Below are 19,694 nucleotides of genomic sequence, written 5' to 3'. Positions count from 1 at the left end.
TAATTAACAATAGTTTATTCATTTTGTTTAAAGAGTGATATAATTATATTTTGATCATGCTTTATTTGTGATCACTTTTGCCTTTAGCTCGCCACCAACAACAGGCGTTAGCTTTAACTCAAAACTTCTTTAGTAAAACTTCTCTTTCTCTCACTTGCAGCAACCCGAAGATTAATTTAAACTGCGAGTGTTTTTTTATATATACATATATTTTACATTTTGTGCTTCGACACCGTGTATTATCGTTTGGCCTGCTTCCAGTTTTGCATATTGTGTGACAATGTCACTTAATCTCAATAATGAAAGAATCATTGAGCATTCGAATGAGCAATCGAACTTGCCTCTTTTTTATTGTTTCTTTCAGACTTTTAAATTAGTCACATTAATGACAACTCCTAGCTGTTGTCTTCTAGTGCAAACAAGAAATTGGATGGTTTGTATTCTTGAAAATTGACTCTGATTTTTAAGAAAAAACTGTTTTGTCCGTAGTTTTTTAATGTTTTTCTATAACTCTCAATATTACCAGGTCTCATCAGTATTCTAGTATAGTCATAGTGGCGTAGTGGTGTAATTTGTAGCTGAAATTGCTGACGACAAAAATTACATTTGTTACAAAAATTTTGTGAACTTTTGGATCTTAAAATCAATTATTGGTATCACTTTCTGTCGCTAACTTCATTGAAGATAAGATGTATGCAATTTTATACTATTAAAGATTATTAGGATGTCAATGATTTAACTGCGGCTACGTGTTCTGAACTTCAACTCAACTAACTTTCAAAAAAGTTTCGAGTTCCCTGAAACATGCTTCTTTCCCTTTCCTTTAATTTTTTCCAGGTAGTTTTCTTCAAAATTATAATTTGTTGTGGTAAATAGTGAATTCGTTCAACGTAAATATTTCAGATTAATTTAATCTTAATATTCTGAAGAAAATGGATTTCTATCTTGTCACATTTTCTCCATTTCTTTTAAAGTTTGCTCAGATTCTGCTCATTATCAGATGCTGACGCTACCGTAATAATGTTAAAATGCGGGTCATTAACATCCTCTTTCTTCTGAATTTTAGTTTTCAAAGCGCACTAATGAAACTAATTTGAGGATGAAAAATAAATTAAGTAGGGGTAAACTTAAATAATCATAAAGTAGTATTGCTTGAAGAACATTGGTGTATGGGTTTAAGAAATTGGATAGAAAAATTCGAATTCAAAAATTGTTGAATCCTTTCTGTGAAATCTGCTACTCAATTCATTTGTTGTTCATTCTAGTGCAAGAAAACAGACTGGTAATGAACTCGGTGGTATATACGTCATGTCCTAATTCAAGAGTTCATCATTTTTAAATTACAAAGGATGATATACTCTTTATTATTTTGCCTTTTCTTATCTGCACTTGATTTGGTATATATTTCAGCCAAGAATTTGGATGAGCAGTGTCGGAACATTATGTGCGACCGCAGATCATCGAGCCTCCTTGTTTGCAAAAATTTCAAACTACTGAAAAACAAATTTCAAGGGCTGATCAAATTAAAGTGAAGATGAAAATTTAAGTTAAAAAGTCTGATAGATTTGAAACTTGAACCACCCTTTGAAAAAAATCAACAATTTACATCGACTTAAAGGCCCAATGTGTCTTTGAGACTGTTTTCATTTCTGGAGATGAAAAGCTAGTCACGCGAAACAATGATAATTCTTTCAAGTGCCGATAAAAGAGTCCCGTTTCATAAACATGTTTCCGTCCAAAATACGTTGGAAAATCATATTTACACTTTAATAATTTGCAAAAATGAAAAAGGCCGTCTAAATAATAACCTTACGGTTAAATGACTAGTAAATACCTCTTGAAACGGTAAAAAAGTTCAAAAAATGAAAAATTGATCGCAAAGCTATTTACTCTTTTAAAGGAAAACAATGTGCTGCCATCAACCTTTGATCAACTTTCAATTTCACCGTTTTCAACTTCGTGCAGAGGATCATGAATACTTAAATTTTATCGAATATTCAGCGAATATAAGCAGCAGGGCAAAAATACATCAAAATTCCCTCAAGACTTCAAAGTTATGTTTCACAAACATGTTTTCTTTAAAAAAGTGAAATCACAACAAAGGAAACTCTGTGATATAAATAGCGGTTTCGTTGTGTATAGTCGATTAAGCATGGAATAGCTTCCTATGTTTTGAGGCTCCTTTGCTAGAATATGAGCAAGATACGTGAGGTAATGATGACGCCTCCATTACCATAATATGAAACCATAACGTGTCCCCTGATACCTAATAATTCTACCCAGCGGATATTAAACCCATGGAAATGTTTATAAAAATAAACAAACAAAGAACGACATTGAACAGCTAATCAGAACGTGACGTACATGCATCACGAGACCTTACATACCATTACGATGCAGCAATGCTAATTGATCACATAATTGTGTGCAACCTGCAAAAATTAAGCTTATAATAGCTCAATATAATTGCCAACTAGCTAAATAGATAAATAGCTATATATTGCGTCACAATCGCGAAGATATCTATCCTTAGCCGTTAGGCATTTACATTTTGATGACAACTGTTTTGTTTATATTGTTGATTGGAAACCAAATTGAAAGCAAATATTGCAATGATACTGCGAAATTAGGACCGGGAATATTACATTGAGCTGCTGCATTTCTATTTGCTGATAATATTCAACCACTTAACCATAAAAACAAAACAATTTAAAATGTCAAAAAACAGACATCGGTTGTCAATAGAAAGTATAAAATTTGATTAAATGCCATAACTTTAAAATTAGGCGTTCATTTATACATCAATTGTCAGACAACAAAATTAACTGACGCTGGCAAACGAGCGATTTCTACGTGATTGGTTTGATAAAATTTTTCGGACTGATATCAGGGGTGCATTTTTTAAATTCAACAAGATGTCTTCAGCGGTGGGGGGGGGGGGGGGGACTGCTGTGAAACCATAAATGAAATGAAACTCCACTGCTGCTGAAACTTCTCATCTTTTCAGAGCTTTCAGTCCATTTTCAAAACAGTTCTCGCATCCATCGAGCTTCAATTACCCATGCAATCTCTTCTTCCACTGCGCCTTGTATCCTCAAAACACTCATCTTAATTGTTCCGACCCCACTTGTGGGGAAGGAACTATATACTCAAATCGGTTTTTTTTTGTTCGTCAATTTTGGCCGATCGATATATTCATCGTAGAGAAATGTGAGTGGTATCAGTAAAAAGTTCGTCCAGCCTAGAATTTGAAATTAAAAAATTTTTTAAATTTCGTATTTTTCGAGGAGTTATCGCGGATTGAAGTTTTGTGTGAACACCTGATATTTGGTATGATTTTGTTCACTTTTAGTGTAAATTTTCTTCAAATCATGATCTTTTCTTTAAAAATATTGCATTCAAAATTACAATTTACGCCACAAAAAGAAACAATTTTGTATTCTTCATACACGAAAGGTAATAAAAAAGACTAGTTCTGGTCTCATAGGGAAATTTACTTTAAATTCGAATTCTATTCGAGAGCTGTTTTTTTAGAAAACTTCATATTATTTAGGTCACCTAGCGACTTGTCACTTTTCATATGGATGTTTGGTTAATGATAAACCTGATTTACAGTAAAAGGACGCCTAATGAACAAAAACGTTTTCAAGGAATCGCACATTTTTTTATGGCTTCGACTAAGAGCTTTTGTAAATTTTAAAGAAATTTTGATTTTCTTCTCGAAGTTTTACTGAACTTTTGGAGCCCTGAGGCATAGAATCATTGACTAAAAGTGCGATGGATTTCGTAATGAGCATTGGTGAAGCTATTCAGTGCTTTGATTGGACAGCTAATGGCTGATAAGACTTTATATAAAATTTTTTCAAACATTAACCAATCATAAACCTTTTTTGTTAACTGTAGGTACTGACAGGATCCTCATCCTTTCTACTGCAAACAAAACTAATCTGTTTAGCGGTCTTATCTTCTAACTATTGATTTCATGACTTCGATGCCACAAGATTTCAAAAACAATTTTATAATTTTTGGATATTTTCTATTTTCTTCAATACTTTTGAAATTTTATCACATCCTATTTTGGATAGCTCCCGTTGGTTTTGGGAAGACGTTCAATGGATCATAGATTAAAAATTTCAGAGAAAAGCTTATGGTTTAAATGGCTTCGACACTTTCTTCTCGCACTTTTCTACTGATTTTCTTTGTTTGCCTGTATTTGTTGTTGTATTCATAGTCACGAGACTTATTGTGATATCTAAATGACTACCCATGCATGACAAACATCTTTGTCCTTCTATCAAGTCATGACTAAGCGTATTTAATGATTTCTGTTGAAAGCTATTGAACTTATTGTCTGTTGAGACTTTAAAAATAATTTTTCAAAAATTTTTTTGAAAATTAACCAATTTTAATCTTAGTTTCATGATTTTTAGGAAGTTCTCAATAATGACCAGAATCTCCTCTTTTCGCTCTACGGCAATCTAGATTATTTTGGCTACCGTTTTTCTTCTAAATCCTGGTTTTATTGCTTCCATGCCAAAAGATTTCAAAAAAAAATTAATATTTTGGAAATTTTTGGATTCTGTTGAAATCTTATCACATTATCCTATATTGATAGCTCGCACTGGTTTTGAGAAGACGTTAAACGGAGCATAGATAAAACTTTCAGATAAAAAGATATGGTTCAAATGGCTGCCACATTTTTCTCGCAAATTTCTAATGAACCGTTGAATTTTGTATTTGTTTTTGTTCTCATGGTCATAAGACCTATAGTGATATCTTGTTGATTACCCATGCATGACAAACATCTTTGTCCTTCTATCGAGTCCTGACTGAGCGTATTTGTTGACTTCTGTTGAAAGCTATTGAATTTAATGGCTAATAAAACTTCAAAGATAATTTTTCGAAAAAAATTTGGTTTCTGTATTTTTTTGTTCTTATAGTCATAAGACCTATTGTGATATCTTTTTGATTACCCATGCCTGACAAAAATCTTTGTACGTCGATCGAGTCATTACTGAGCTTATTTGTGGCTTCTGTTGAAAGCTATTGAACTTATTGTCTGTTGAGATTTTAAAAATAATTTTTCAAAAATTTTTTTGAAAATTAACCAATTTTAATCTTAGTTTCATGATTTTTAGGAAGTTCTCAATAATGACCAGAATCTCCTCTTTTCGCTCTACGGCAATCTAGATTATTTTGGCTACCGTTTTTCTTCTAACTCCTGGTTTTATTGCTTCCATGCCAAAAGATTTCAAAAAAAAATTTAAATTTTTGGAAATTTTTGGATTCTGTTGAAATCTTATCACATTATCCTATATTGATAGATCGCACTGGTTTTGAGAAGACGTTAAACGGAGCATAGATAAAACTTTCAGATCAAAAAATATGGTTCAAATGGCTGCCACATTTTTTTTCTCGCAATTTTCTAATGAACCGTTGAATTTTGTATTTGTTTTTGTTCTCATGGTCATAAGACCTATAGTGATATTTTGTTGATTACCCATGCATGACAAAAATCTTTGTCCTTCTATCGAGTCTTGACTGAGCGTATTTGTTGACTTCTGTTGAAAGCTATTGAATTTAATGGCTAATAAAACTTCAAAGATAATTTTTCGAAAATTTGGTTTCTGTATTTTTTTGTTCTTATAGTCATAAGACCTATTGTGATATCTTTTTGATTACCCATGCCTGACAAAAATCTTTGTACGTCTATCGAGTCATTACTGAGCGTATTTGTGGCTTCTGTTGAAAGCTATTGAATTTAATGGCTGTTAAGACTTCAAAAATAATTTTTCGAAAAAATTGTTTTGAAGATTAACCGATCATAAACTTATTTTTGTAAACTGTAAGTCAGCCTCAGTACCGACAGGATCCCCTCCCTTTTTACTGCGACCACAAGTAATCTGCTTAGCGGTTTTAAATTCTAACTATTGGTTTTATGACTTCGATGCCACAAGATATCAAAAACAATTTTAAAATTTTTTGATATTTTCGTATTTTTGATTCAATGGAAAATTTTATCACATTATCCTAATTTGGATAGCTCCGGTTGGTTTTGTGAAGACCTTAAATGGATCACAAATAAAATTTTAGAAAAAAGTTTACGGTTTAAATGGCTTCGACACTTTCTTCTTGCACCTTCACTGATTTTTTGGGCCTGTAATTCTTGTTGTTTTCATAGTCATAAGACTTATTGTGATATCCTATTGACTACGCATGCATGACAAACATCTTTGTCCTTCTATCAAGTCACGACTGAGCGTATTTATTGACTTCTGTTGAAAGCTATTGAACTTATTGTCTGTTGAGATTTTAAAAATAACTTTTCAAAGAAAATTTTTAAACATTAACCATTTTAAACTTAGTTTCATGATTTTTAAGAAATTCTCAATAATGACCAGAATCCCCTCCTTTCTTTCTACAGCAATCGAGAATATTTTGCTGACTGTTTTTCTTCTAACTCCTGGTTTTATTGCTTCGATGCCACAAGATTTTTGGATACTTTTGGATTCTGTTGAAATCTTATCACATTATCCTATATTAATAGCTCGCACTGGTTTTGAGAAGAGCTTAAACGGAGCATAGATAAAATTTTCAGATAATAAGATATGGTTCAAATGGCTGCCGCATTTTTTTTCTCGCAATTTTCTAATGAACTATTGAATTCTGTATTTGTTTTTGTTCTCATGGTCATAAGACCTATAGTGATATCTTGTTGATTACCCATGCATGACAAAAATCTTTGTCCTTCTATCGAGTCTTGACTGAGCGTATTTGTTGACTTCTGTTGAAAGCTATTGAATTTAATGGCTAATAAAACTTCAAAGATAATTTTTCGAAAATTTGGTTTCTGTATTTTTTTGTTCTTATAGTCATAAGACCTATTGTGATATCTTTTTGATTACCCATGCCTGACAAAAATCTTTGTACGTCTATCGAGTCATTACTGAGCGTATTTGTGGCTTCTGTTGAAAGCTATTGAATTTAATGGCTGTTAAGACTTCAAAAATAATTTTTCGAAAAAATTGTTTTGAAGATTAACCGATCATAAACTTATTTTTGTAAACTGTAAGTCAGCCTCAGTACCGACAGGATCCCCTCCCTTTTTACTGCGACCACAAGTAATCTGCTTAGCGGTTTTAAATTCTAACTATTGGTTTTATGACTTCGATGCCACAAGATATCAAAAACAATTTTAAAATTTTTTGATATTTTCGTATTTTTGATTCAATGGAAAATTTTATCACATTATCCTAATTTGGATAGCTCCGGTTGGTTTTGTGAAGACCTTAAATGGATCACAAATAAAATTTTAGAAAAAAGTTTACGGTTTAAATGGCTTCGACACTTTCTTCTTGCACCTTCACTGATTTTTTGGGCCTGTAATTCTTGTTGTTTTCATAGTCATAAGACTTATTGTGATATCCTATTGACTACGCATGCATGACAAACATCTTTGTCCTTCTATCAAGTCACGACTGAGCGTATTTATTGACTTCTGTTGAAAGCTATTGAACTTATTGTCTGTTGAGATTTTAAAAATAACTTTTCAAAGAAAATTTTTAAACATTAACCATTTTAAACTTAGTTTCATGATTTTTAAGAAATTCTCAATAATGACCAGAATCCCCTCCTTTCTTTCTACAGCAATCGAGAATATTTTGCTGACTGTTTTTCTTCTAACTCCTGGTTTTATTGCTTCGATGCCACAAGATTTTTGGATACTTTTGGATTCTGTTGAAATCTTATCACATTATCCTATATTAATAGCTCGCACTGGTTTTGAGAAGAGCTTAAACGGAGCATAGATAAAATTTTCAGATAATAAGATATGGTTCAAATGGCTGCCGCATTTTTTTTCTCGCAATTTTCTAATGAACTATTGAATTCTGTATTTGTTTTTGTTCTCATAGTCATAAGACCTATAGTGATATCTTGTAATATTGCATCTAGTCTTATAAATATCGACCATGAATGTAAGTATCTAGGATTGATAATTGATTCAAAGCTCTCCTACCACGCTCATATAAGTTCCGTAACTGAACGTCTTGGACGTCAATGCGGTGTAATATCCAAATTAAGACACTTTGTTCCGCGTTACCAATTGATTGAATACTATAGAAATGTGGTATGCCCAATTATCCAATATGGCGTTCTTGTTTACGGGTGTTGTAGCTTCTCATCCCTTTCTTCGATTTATCAATTGCAAAAGAAAATAATCAAACTAATATACTTCAGAAAACGTCATGATGATAGTGAAGACTTGTTCACGGCTAATAAGATACTAACTAGTGTTCGAATTGCATATCTATGAATTACTAAAATTCATTTTGAAGTCATTAAATCATATGCATTCCGAGGATTATCTTAATACTATTTTTCAGTTCGAAAGTTGCACTCATTCAACTAGACGCGCTGATTTTATGCTGCTGAAAGTTCCATTATGCAAAACTAAAATAAAGCGAAACTCGATTTGTCACCGAGCTTCCAAATTGTTTAATATGTTGAAAATACAATTTATCATACCTGACTATGTAGGAAATGCAACCATTAAGCAAGTCTCTGATATCTATCATAACTTGAAGGACTCATATATACAAGGGAATTATAATCTCGTTCGAAATGTTTTTTGGATAATTTGTTACATCCATGCAACTGCTGGTAATTCTTTGAAAATAATTGAAAAGTATACGCAAAAATTTGTGTTTCGATTTCTGCTGTCAAAAATCACTTTTTTCAATTTCTACAGACAGTTTTTGTCACTTTTTCCTCCTTCATAGGATCATTTGACAAAAAACGACAATTTTTACTTTACAACGTTGCTCTCTGCTGTAAACAAGTTTCAATTCGATGTAGTTTAAGTACTTATCTCCGGGCTCTGGTGGAGCAATAAGTTCGAGCAGTTAAAAGGTTGCTAAAATGGCAATAATATTAAATAAAAAAAATTGAGTTTATCCACTTTGACGTTTATATTACAGGGCACGCTGGAAAGTAGGTCTAAGGACCTCGTTGCGCGTCCTTTCCCAGCCTAAAATAATCTAGTTTAAATGTTAATTTGATTGTTGGATATATTAAATGCATTTATTTTTCGATGTTTGATTGTGATTTATGTCGTGATTTGATTATCCTTCTTTGTACATTTGATTGATAGGCCGGGATAAATTAACTCTCACTCACTCACTCACTCTCTCAGTCTCTCACTCTCTCAGTCTCTCACTCTCTCACTCTCTCTCTCTCTCTTTCTCTCTCTCTCTCTCTCTCTCTCTCTCTCTCTCTTGTTGATTACCCATGCATGACAACATCTTTGTCCTTCTATCGAGCCATGACTGAGCGTATTTGTTGACTTCTGTTGAAAGCTATTGAATTTAATGGCTAATAAGACTTCAAAGATAAATTTTTCGAAAATTTTTTTGAAGATTAACCAATCGTTAACTTATCTTCGTGAACTGTACGAACGTCTCAGTAAATACCGGAACTTCTTCTTTCCTACTTCAACAAAAAATCTAATTTGCGGTTTTATCTTCTAACTATTGGTTTTTTTAAATTCGATGCGCGAGTTTGGATTTGTTTTTGGTTCTTCTGAAATCTCATCACATTATCCTATTAGTGTTAGTTCCAATTGGCTCAGATAAGACGTTCAATGGATCATAGATAAAGTTTTTAAAACAAAAGCTTATGGTTCAAATGGCTTCGACACCTCACACTTTTCTACTGAAATTTTGGTTTTTGTATTTGTTGTTGTTTTCTCAGTCAATGACGTATTGTAATGTCTTATCGTATCGATGACTTGTCAATGACAAACATCCTTGTCGTCCTATCGAAGCATAACTCTTATGCTCCAATCGAGCGCTCTTATTGCCTTTCGCTGAAAGCAATTGAGTTTAATGGCGTTGATACTACCGGTTTTTTCAGAAATTTCGTGGTTTTAATGTATTTGTTCATATTTATTGAAATTTTGAAGTCATATTGAAAAAAATTAATGGACGATAGAAAAGTCATTACCGAAAAGTTACTTTTTAATGGCTTCGACACTTTTCTCGCTCAATTTTTTTTTTGAATTAGCGGTTTTTTCCCATTTTTTAATCTTTAGGTAGGCGTAAAATGCTGACCGTTCTCAAAAGCTTCTAATTGAGTAGTCAAGGATTGATGTTACCCAAAGCAGTCATTTTTTTAACGAGTAGTCTCAAAGTTTATGATATTATACTTTTTCAATGATTTTTTAATCTTTTCAGTCTTTGTTTTTTTTCGTCAACTTGTAGCTTATTCTCAATCATTGAGAGGTCTCATTCAATTTCGTGTATTCGAAAAATATAAATGTCCAGTGATATTATGTCGTAACTGATGTTTTGTTTGTGGACCATATGCGTTTAAATAAAAGTTTCAGTGGTGTACTTGTGTTTTTTTTCTCTTCTTTTAGCACAATCGCGTAATAACAGTGATTTTCAAATGTGGCCCAAATGCACTTATTTTATTTAATCTTTCAGTATAATTTTAGTTGCATTAGTACGAATGAAAATGGAAGGAAGAATACATAGTATTCAGATAATAGCGAATGATTTTAATGGCTTCAATAATTTGTGTTTTCAAAAATTGTTTATTTTTTTGAGTTTTTCTGCTTCTGTAGTCCGTTCCTATGGCTTAATCTAACCAACGACAGGTCCTATTGGTTTCATAATGAATGTTTAGCAAATTTATCGAGAATTATTTCGTTAAAAGCTAATGATTTTTAAAAGAAATTATTTGGTTTAAAAAATGTTGATTGATTTTTCAATTTCGCCTTATTATTTTCTTTTGTCGACTTTGTTACCTGGTCTCATTAAGGAAAATTGTCATCTGCCGTACAGTGTGAACAAAGTAAATTGGTGCAGTTAAGGTTTTCTACGATTGCATTTTGGCGTTGTTACTAGGTGCGTTCAAATTTAGATATTTATTTTTTGCCTTTGCCGTGAAATTTTTGTTTTTGCTTCTTTTGTTGTTTGTTTTTTTTCTCGTCATTTTTTCAATGAAAGGTCTCGTCACGGCTGTAATGAGGCATGGCCGTATGTTACTCAATAAGTAGTTAGGTTTTTAAACGTTTCTTTAAACTCAATTATCTATATATTACCTTCATTTGGTTGACAATGAAGTCAATAGTGTAGATGAGCTCGGGTCGGAACATCATGTGCAAACGCACATTAACGAGCATCCTTGTTAGCTTACTATGAGAGGAAAAATATTAAGAAAAAGCGTTAAACATTTGTCAGAAATTTGCTGAAAAGCGATGAATTTATATAGGAAACGTATATACAGGCAAATACGAAAAAATATATAGTACAAAAAGCTCCTATTTTACGTGCAGATTTGTCGAATTAGATAATAGTGCTTATTAGATAATAAAATAATTTCTAAACTGATATCTATTAAGCTTAGAGCTATGAGAGTTGGCGATATCAACTTCTCTAACAATCTCCGAACGAATCATTATCGACTCATCCAGTTTCCTCGAATTTGAACTTTTGATCTCGATCACGTTCAGGTCACAGCGTAAAATAATTGGAACCATTCTAAACCAATTTTACTGAATTAGAGATTGAGGTAAATCAAAAGTCGACCGTATGAAGTTAAAGGAAAAGCGAACATAAGCACCCAATTTTAAAAACTCAACTAATATAATAGTTGTTTGTGTAGCTAACACGGATATTATTCATTCATTTACTAAGTTAATAACAAAAACGGCTGTTCGCAAAAATACGAGGTCAAATTTAAATTTTGTCAAAAACTTCAGCTAAAAAGTTAGAGTCGATGATCAGTTACAACCAACACAAGTTAAAAAAATCTGTAAGTGCACAAATTATTTTAGACGCAAACTTGTAAACAATTATGAACTGAACTTGATCTACCAACAAAAACGCTCGTCTGTTTACAAAATTCTAAATAAAGAGACCAGATGGTATTAGTGACTGTCAGTTTTATAAAAATCGGTTTAAAGTTAGTTTGAAGTTCAAATCGGTTTGAAGAATTGAGCTTGATATTTCTAGAAGATATCAAGATATTTTCTCCACTTAATCTGGTCGAAAGTTTTTCTTAATGTCACAGAGACAGAAACTTTATCTATTTTGCTAACTCTAGTTTACCTTTCTACATAATAGTTGAGTCCTTTTCGTCTACAACTGTTCAATTGTGGTAAAGTGCCAATGCATAAGACTGTAACTGAATTAATTCCGTCACAAATCTGTTTGTAAAAACTTTATTTTTGCGTAAAAGGCGTCAGTAATAGAAGGATCGAAAGATTTAAGACATTCAAATTGGTTGTTTCTGGTTTAAATGATCTGTTTCGAATAGGATCTTAGCCTCGCTCAATGACGCTCAATTTACAAGATCAAGTTAAATTTAATCACTCTTTTCAAGTTAAATAAATTATTTTACCCATTACTACAAAACTTAAAAAAGAAAACAAACATAAAAAATCAAGTAAAATTAAAATTTTATAATTATTGAAGATAAGACCTAAAAGTGTTATTTGAAAAAAGGAAAGCCCCATAGACTCAGGGTTAAAAACTACTGCTAACTTATTGCAGTAGGATCTAGTTGATTTGCAACTCCTCAAAGGCGAGCGTGCATTTTGTTTACGGGGAGTCTATTAATCTAATAAAGCTATCAATTTAGATACCTGTAAGAACTATTATATGATCAGATTGTATCAAAAAGAGAAGGAGAAGCAATTAGTGAAGACAAATTTGGGTGAATAAAGGTAGAAGGCGACATTAGAAAACCCAACTCACCGTGGAGAAAAAAGGCGACTTCCATTTCAACAGTATTGACGAAATGTTGCAAAATGCGGTAAATGAAAAGACTCACAGATCAAAGAGCGAATTGAAGAGATCAAAAAAATCGATAAAACTTTTGAAATGTGATAAAACTGCCGCTGGTATCCAAATAAAAGGCCTATTGTAGGGAGTTGAACTGGTTAATTTTTATAGCGATAATTTATCTGCATAGAATTTAGGAGACAAAAATGTCAGTACTATTAATATAGACGACAGAATGTTTAATTGTGTGCATAGCATTTTCAATTCATTTCTTTAACATTTCAAAGAAGCCTTTCTATCATATATAGATGTAAGTATTCATGCCATTAGCAGAGTCAAGCAGTTGTATAGTGAAACAAAGGGAAAAATTGAATCAACTATTTTTTAAAAGGAGGAGCGAAATTGAATGTTTACCATGTAAACAGTATGGGAAAAAGTACTGTTTATTTGCGCTATGTTTAGACGCTGTTGCAATGATTATGGACGGCGTTTCGCCTAATGCAGTGAAGCTAATTCCACTGCCAATAATGGAAAAATAAATAGTTGGTGTCAAAATTGAAATAAACTAGCAAAACAATTAGGGAGGCTATCACACGCACATATATATTGAGGCAAGTGCTCCCAAACAAAACAGTAGAATGTGTTACAGAACAGAAAGTCATTAGAAATTGACATCTAACAGTGTTTCTCAAGCGTAAAAAATAGATGCAAAATAGTAGCACATAAGTATAATCGATTTATTCTTCACTCTTGCTAAACAACACCTTGAGGGTCGCTGCTTTGCTTTAGGCTTTAGATTCTCAGGCGAGATAATGAGAGGGTTGTTTTATAAATGTTACCTGAGCACAGAACCATGTACCAATTTCTGACGCACACAAATCAAAGCCACTACTCTATCATTCATAACACAACAAAGAAAACATTAACAGCAATAAGCATTGGTAGAGCGAGACAATATTTTACTTCATATTGCTTTCTACTTTTCCACCACTAATTCTCAGAAAAAAAAGTAGGAACGGGGAGCAATGTGAAATATGAAAGGAAAGAGTTACACTAGCTATGAGCGGAGGAGTTGATTTAACATTGGTTAAATATTGTAGCGTTACTTGCACTAGTTGTAGTAATAGTAGTTGTATTAAAGCACAAATTTCATTAGTCTCCCCTTCAATATCCTATCCATCCCTCATCATGTAATACATGAACAAAAACATACATACATACACATACATACCAGCCAATAGCCAGGCGCACACTTCAGTTCAGCACCGTTGAATAACATTTCACATCACACACCACCACTACCACCAACTACTTACTGAGAGAGTGAATGGGAATGAGACTAGGCATACAGTTTTTGATTTTATTCTGCTAAACTAATTTCCTTGTGTCTATTGGCGCGTTTTTAATTTGCTCTTTTTTTCATTCTTAGCCTCCCGTTTCCCAACCAACCCTTTCCCGTTCAGTTCCTTTGAATAACAAAGAAACACCCAACACAATTTCCTCAACAAACCACACCCCTCCCTCCCTTGCCCCATTGCCTGGTAAAGAGCATTGGAAGCATTGGAAAGAGTCGGGACCCTTTTCTGGCCCATTGAGATCTCTCCTAATACAATTCAGTGCAATAGATACGTCTGACACAGTGGCCCATTGAAATAGAATTAAGACGGAAGCAAGCATAATGGCCGCCAGGTCCCAGCTCATGCCTCCCTCCCTCCCTCTTTACCTCCCCGGGACACATAATGCCAAGCGAAACAAAGAAAGCTTTAATTAAACTGTGACCCACTCCAAAGTATACAAAAAACGGCCACCAAATATTCTGGTCCACTGAACACAAAAAGTGGCCGACATCTGATAAGAACTTTACAAATTTAAAATAAGATGTGAGCGACAAAACAAAACCTGGAGCATAGAATACTTTATGTAAATTGATGCAAAGCCCTTTTGCTTAACAGGTCTCGTTGGTAAGTGAAATTGTCGGGCACATATTTTCACCTGGTTTTTGGAACCAAAAGAGAAGACGTTTATCGGATTAGTCTCGTCTTTCAAATTCTGTCTGAACCAAAAACTGTTTCCGCATTCCTCCAATGGTACAACAGATAATGTGAGCTTAAAACACGAGATGAATCGACGCACGCGTTGACAGCAAGGACACTCACGAGTGGCAAATGATACAGAATGTAAGGTTCTGTATCAATATTGTTGAGAAAAGTATCCTGCCAAACACTCTCTGAAATGAATTGTGAAAAGGCAGTAGAACAATTCAAATGGTGCAGAAGACAAAGATAAAAACTGATCCGAAAAAAAACAAAACCAAATAACGGTAAATTGCTCGATCTCTATCTCCATAATTGCCATGAACATATTCGCAGTACTCGAAACAATTGCAAAGAAATTTATCAGCGATTAAAAAATTCCCGATAGCTAATCACCTAAAATCGTTCAGGATAGCATAGAAGAAATCCACTTCCATTGCTTATGATGGTGAGATGTAACTGCTATTTAGAATGATTAAAACTGATAGCTTGAGCATGATTAACAAGATTTTGTTATATGTCAAATTATTAGCCTCTTCTTTGAAAATGCATTTTAAGATGATTCACTGTCCCTGGGAAAATTACGACGCTATCATGCTGCCAAAAAATGGTTTAACATATCTGAACTAATTCACACAATCACTCAAACGTTTTGAAAACATTCTGGGGATGAAAAATGTTCGAAGACTCCAGGGATCAGGCATTTCACCCAAGTAGTTAAACTGCCCCACGAAAAAGAAGACAGCAGACCAGTTAAGGCTCGCTTTTAATGATTTGGTATTTCCAGTCAGCAGCATTGTGGGCTTATTACTGAGTCAATCTAACAGAAGGACAACTTTCAACCCAATTAGAAGAAGAGAGTGGTTTAGCTGATTCACACCTGACCCAACACAAAAATCAGGAAGCTTTTGATGTTGTAATCTAGACCAAGGTCATCGATATTGAAGCAAGAAAAAACGCATGTGAGCAATTCCTATACATGCCTGACTCAGGAGATAGACTGAGTATGTTAGAACGTTCTGACAAACGACTTGCACGAACTGTCTTGTTTGAGTAACTACGCGGTGAATAGACTCGAGTTGTGTTCAAGATTTTTAGTTTTGGTTCGAGTTCTCCAACTTCATCAGAAAAGGACCGAGTTCTCCAACTTCATCAGGTCAGCTGAGTGCTGCTTTAGATGTAACCCTCTGTAAACATGTCTTATTACATATACGGCGAGTTGTGGTAATGCAAGCAGCTGCTGAGCAGAAAACTTGAGCAGTACTGAGGAATGTGACGAGATGGGTTTCCAATATACAAGCATGGCTTTTGAAAGCTCGGCTCGTTTATGTGAGTTTCTTTGGAAGGTATAAAGAAATTCTTTTCTTTCAGACAAAAGAAGCTTACACAGACGACCCACTGAGAGGATTATTTGGCCATTTCAAACCATCAATGATATGCTTTGAATGATAATCACGATGAGATACCCAGTTTTAAGCAACGCAACATGAGCCCCACTTATGCGAGAAAAACGCTTTTCTGTCCTAAAAACTGTCTTTATCTGATGAAATTGGAGAACTCGAACCAAAACTAAAAACCTTGAACACAACGCGATTCTATTCACCACGTAGTTAATCAAACAAGACGGTTTGTGAAAATCTGTGCGTAGCACAGAACGTTCCAACATACCTCCCAAGATTGCAGCGACAAACTTTAAATTCTCTAGAGAACCATTAGGATTATTCGAAAGCAACTTATATGGAGAAATTTACTTGTACTGTTTGAAGCAAAAACATGCTGTCCTCTTTCGCAGACAAAAAAGAAAGCTATTCAACACAGACACAGATAAAACAAAAAACAAACACACACACCACACATTACAAAACAACAATACACAGAACACAAAAAAAGGAATTATATTTTTTTAGGCAGTTGGTCGAACCTAAAGGTTCGTCACTGTCCATTTAGGTATTCTTTGTATCTTCATCTAGAAAAAGCTAGATGTCGTCTTTTAGAGGCAATTGTGACGCTGAAAGTAATTTTGACACTTAACTTCGAAATGTAACTTTTTGATGTTTTCAAAAAATTTCGTCGACTCTGATATTTCATGAGCAAAACGGGGTTATATACATTTTCCAATTTCGCAGATGTGCCATCAGCTGGATTCAAAAACTCAGTTTTGGTTTTGGACTTAATTGAAGCCGCAGTTTGCAGCCAATAAAAAAATCTAATTTTGTCATGATTTGACATTTTTTGCACTCTGCCTCGTATAAAGAAACCAACCCTCTAACACTCCACTCACACACTACGTCTCTGTTTCTCTCTCTCTCTCTATATGTGTATATATATATATATATATACATATAAATATATATATATATATATATATATATATATATATATATATCTGCCACACCAAAAACACACAAGCACACACATACATCCACCCACACAAGCGGATGTTGCAGATGTTTAGAAAAATATAAACACGAAGATCAAGTATAAGACATGTTTCAAGCTGCAATCTGTAGGAAATATAAAACAATTTTTCGAATTTTTCATAATGTCCAACAGTTTTTGCACTCTGTCTCCATTTTTGTCTAACCTTTAACGGGAATAACTCTCTCACACAATTTCTTGCTTTCTACCTTTCGCGCTCTTAAGCACATATGCCAAACACATTGCCCACACGCAGACACGCAAATATACATACTCCCACACAAGCGCCCACACACACACACAAACAAACAAACACACAACACCAACACAAAAAAAAATTAAAAGTTTCTTTTTGGCATCTGATCTTGGCTGAAGCTTCCTTACCGGTCGTCTAAATCCTTGTTGTCTTTTTCTGGAAAAACTTTTTGAGGCAATTGTATTGGTAACCGTAACATTGATACCAAATTTGAAATGAACTTTGAAATTTTTGACTCATGAACATAATTGGCCGAATCCTTCTTTTAAGATTTCGCAAAATTGTTATCAGCTAAACTTAATGGACTAATTTTGCTGTTGAATTTTTAGAACCAAGATTTGCGGCAAAAAGCAGCAGGTAGAACTTCTAATTTGTTTTTATTTCTGACACTTCTTGCACTCTGCCTCTAATTGTGTCTAACATGTAGAAGAACGTTAAAAGCTGTCCTTGAAGGCTCAAATTTAGTAGCGTTTGAAAGCATCAATTATCGGTAAGTTTTGTTTTGGCCCGTCTTGCCTCTATTTTAATTAGGAGTATTTGAAAAAAAAAATTGAAGTGAAGAAATTTTTCTTCTTTCACAAAAATCCTTGTTTCTTATATGAGCAATTTTAATTAAAAAACTGAATTTACAGAAACATCAAAGACTTAGTAAAGATCAATTCAAAGAACATTCAATATACAGCGAAACGAAAAATTATTTTTCCAATTTTCTAAACAAATTATGAACAATTGTATTAAATTTTTTTGATCTAGCAATCCATAAACTATCTAACTGTCAAATTTTTCTTTATTGAATTGTACTACAATAGATCAGTTCGAACAATCTGCTCTAACGTTATAAAGAGTAAAAACAGAAAATAAAGTGGTTTGTTAACTTCACGCTTTAACAAAGAATTTGGTAGATTTGATGACCACTTCATGAACCCGGTTTTTTACATCTCAAGGGTTTTAAAAATACTGAAAAAACTAGTTTCGGAGAGATTAGAATAATTGTTTGAAAATAATTCTAAAAATCAGAAAACTATGCTTTTTTCTGTTTTCAGTTTTACGTTTTCAAGGCTGGATTTTGCAATTTTGAGAGCTCTAAATTGCCTGCAATCTTCGATTATTCAGAAAACCTTTTCGCAACAGAGAAAGAACGGTTCCTACAATAATTTTTAACCGCAGAAAACAGAATAACGGAACAAAAAGGTTTTTAATCAAAACTTTAAAAACAAGGTTTGTAAGGTTTTTAAGATAAAAAGATAGTTCAAATTATTGTTTTTTAGGCTCGACACTGTAAGGAATTACTAGACAAATTGCATCTAACCTAACTAAACTTACAAAGTATTTTCAATCTTTCCCATCTCAAGTTTCAACGCGATCTGTGACCCCTCCACCAAAACGCTGTTTTTATTCCTTTGCAATTTTACTTACAAAATTTCTTCGAGTCCCCTTATTCAAATTTGTCATTTTTATATAAATCATAACTATATCCTGAGGGCTACAATATGGTGTCAATATGGTGTCATTTTGATTGTCAATTCTTTGAAGCTAAAACTGAAGTGATTTTTCCTCAGCAACCCTGAGTAAGATTTTCTGTAATTAATAACTTTGCAAGGAATAACAATCTCACAGATTCTTATAGTTCAAAAAAGCATCAAATGAAAATTTTAGTTTAAAAAACTGTAATAAAAAATGGAGGAGAACATTATATCAAGCTCCCTTTTGGGTCAGCTCTTAATTTCAAGTTAAATTTGTTTCATTTAATCTAAATTCTCAAAATTTTACAAACTAAAACGAACCAAAAACGATTATTTTAATTTCAAGTTTTACGTTACAAATCGAAGTAGTTTTTCACATACTTTTCAAGTTAGGAAAAAGACAAATTTTTGTATACCAATTAAATCAAGCTGGCGGCTCCTGTTTTATGCTGAATTCATATTTCAGTGATTTAGATTAGCTGAAGATATCCACTTCGAAAGTCAAAGCAGGCATCAGATGAGAAGGGAGCAGTGTAGAAAAACATAGTTTTTTCTTCGTTTTTTTCAGCTTATGTTCTTGGTGTTTCAGAATTTATATATCGGTGTGCTGGAGTCAACTCTGCTCCGTCAAATGAAACCCTTAACTACCTGAATTACATAGCAATGGAAAAGTTTTGCAGCAATGAGGAAAAAAGAGTCAAAAAATTAACCTTTTTAAATTTCAATTTATAACAAT

This window comes from Convolutriloba macropyga, chromosome 7, assembly GCF_964194025.1.
Source record: "Convolutriloba macropyga chromosome 7, txConMacr16.3, whole genome shotgun sequence".
In the NCBI taxonomy this organism is placed as follows: Eukaryota; Metazoa; Xenacoelomorpha; order Acoela; family Convolutidae; genus Convolutriloba; species Convolutriloba macropyga.
The sequence above is the reverse complement of the archived record's forward strand: the minus strand, read 5'-3'. Positions refer to the sequence as shown.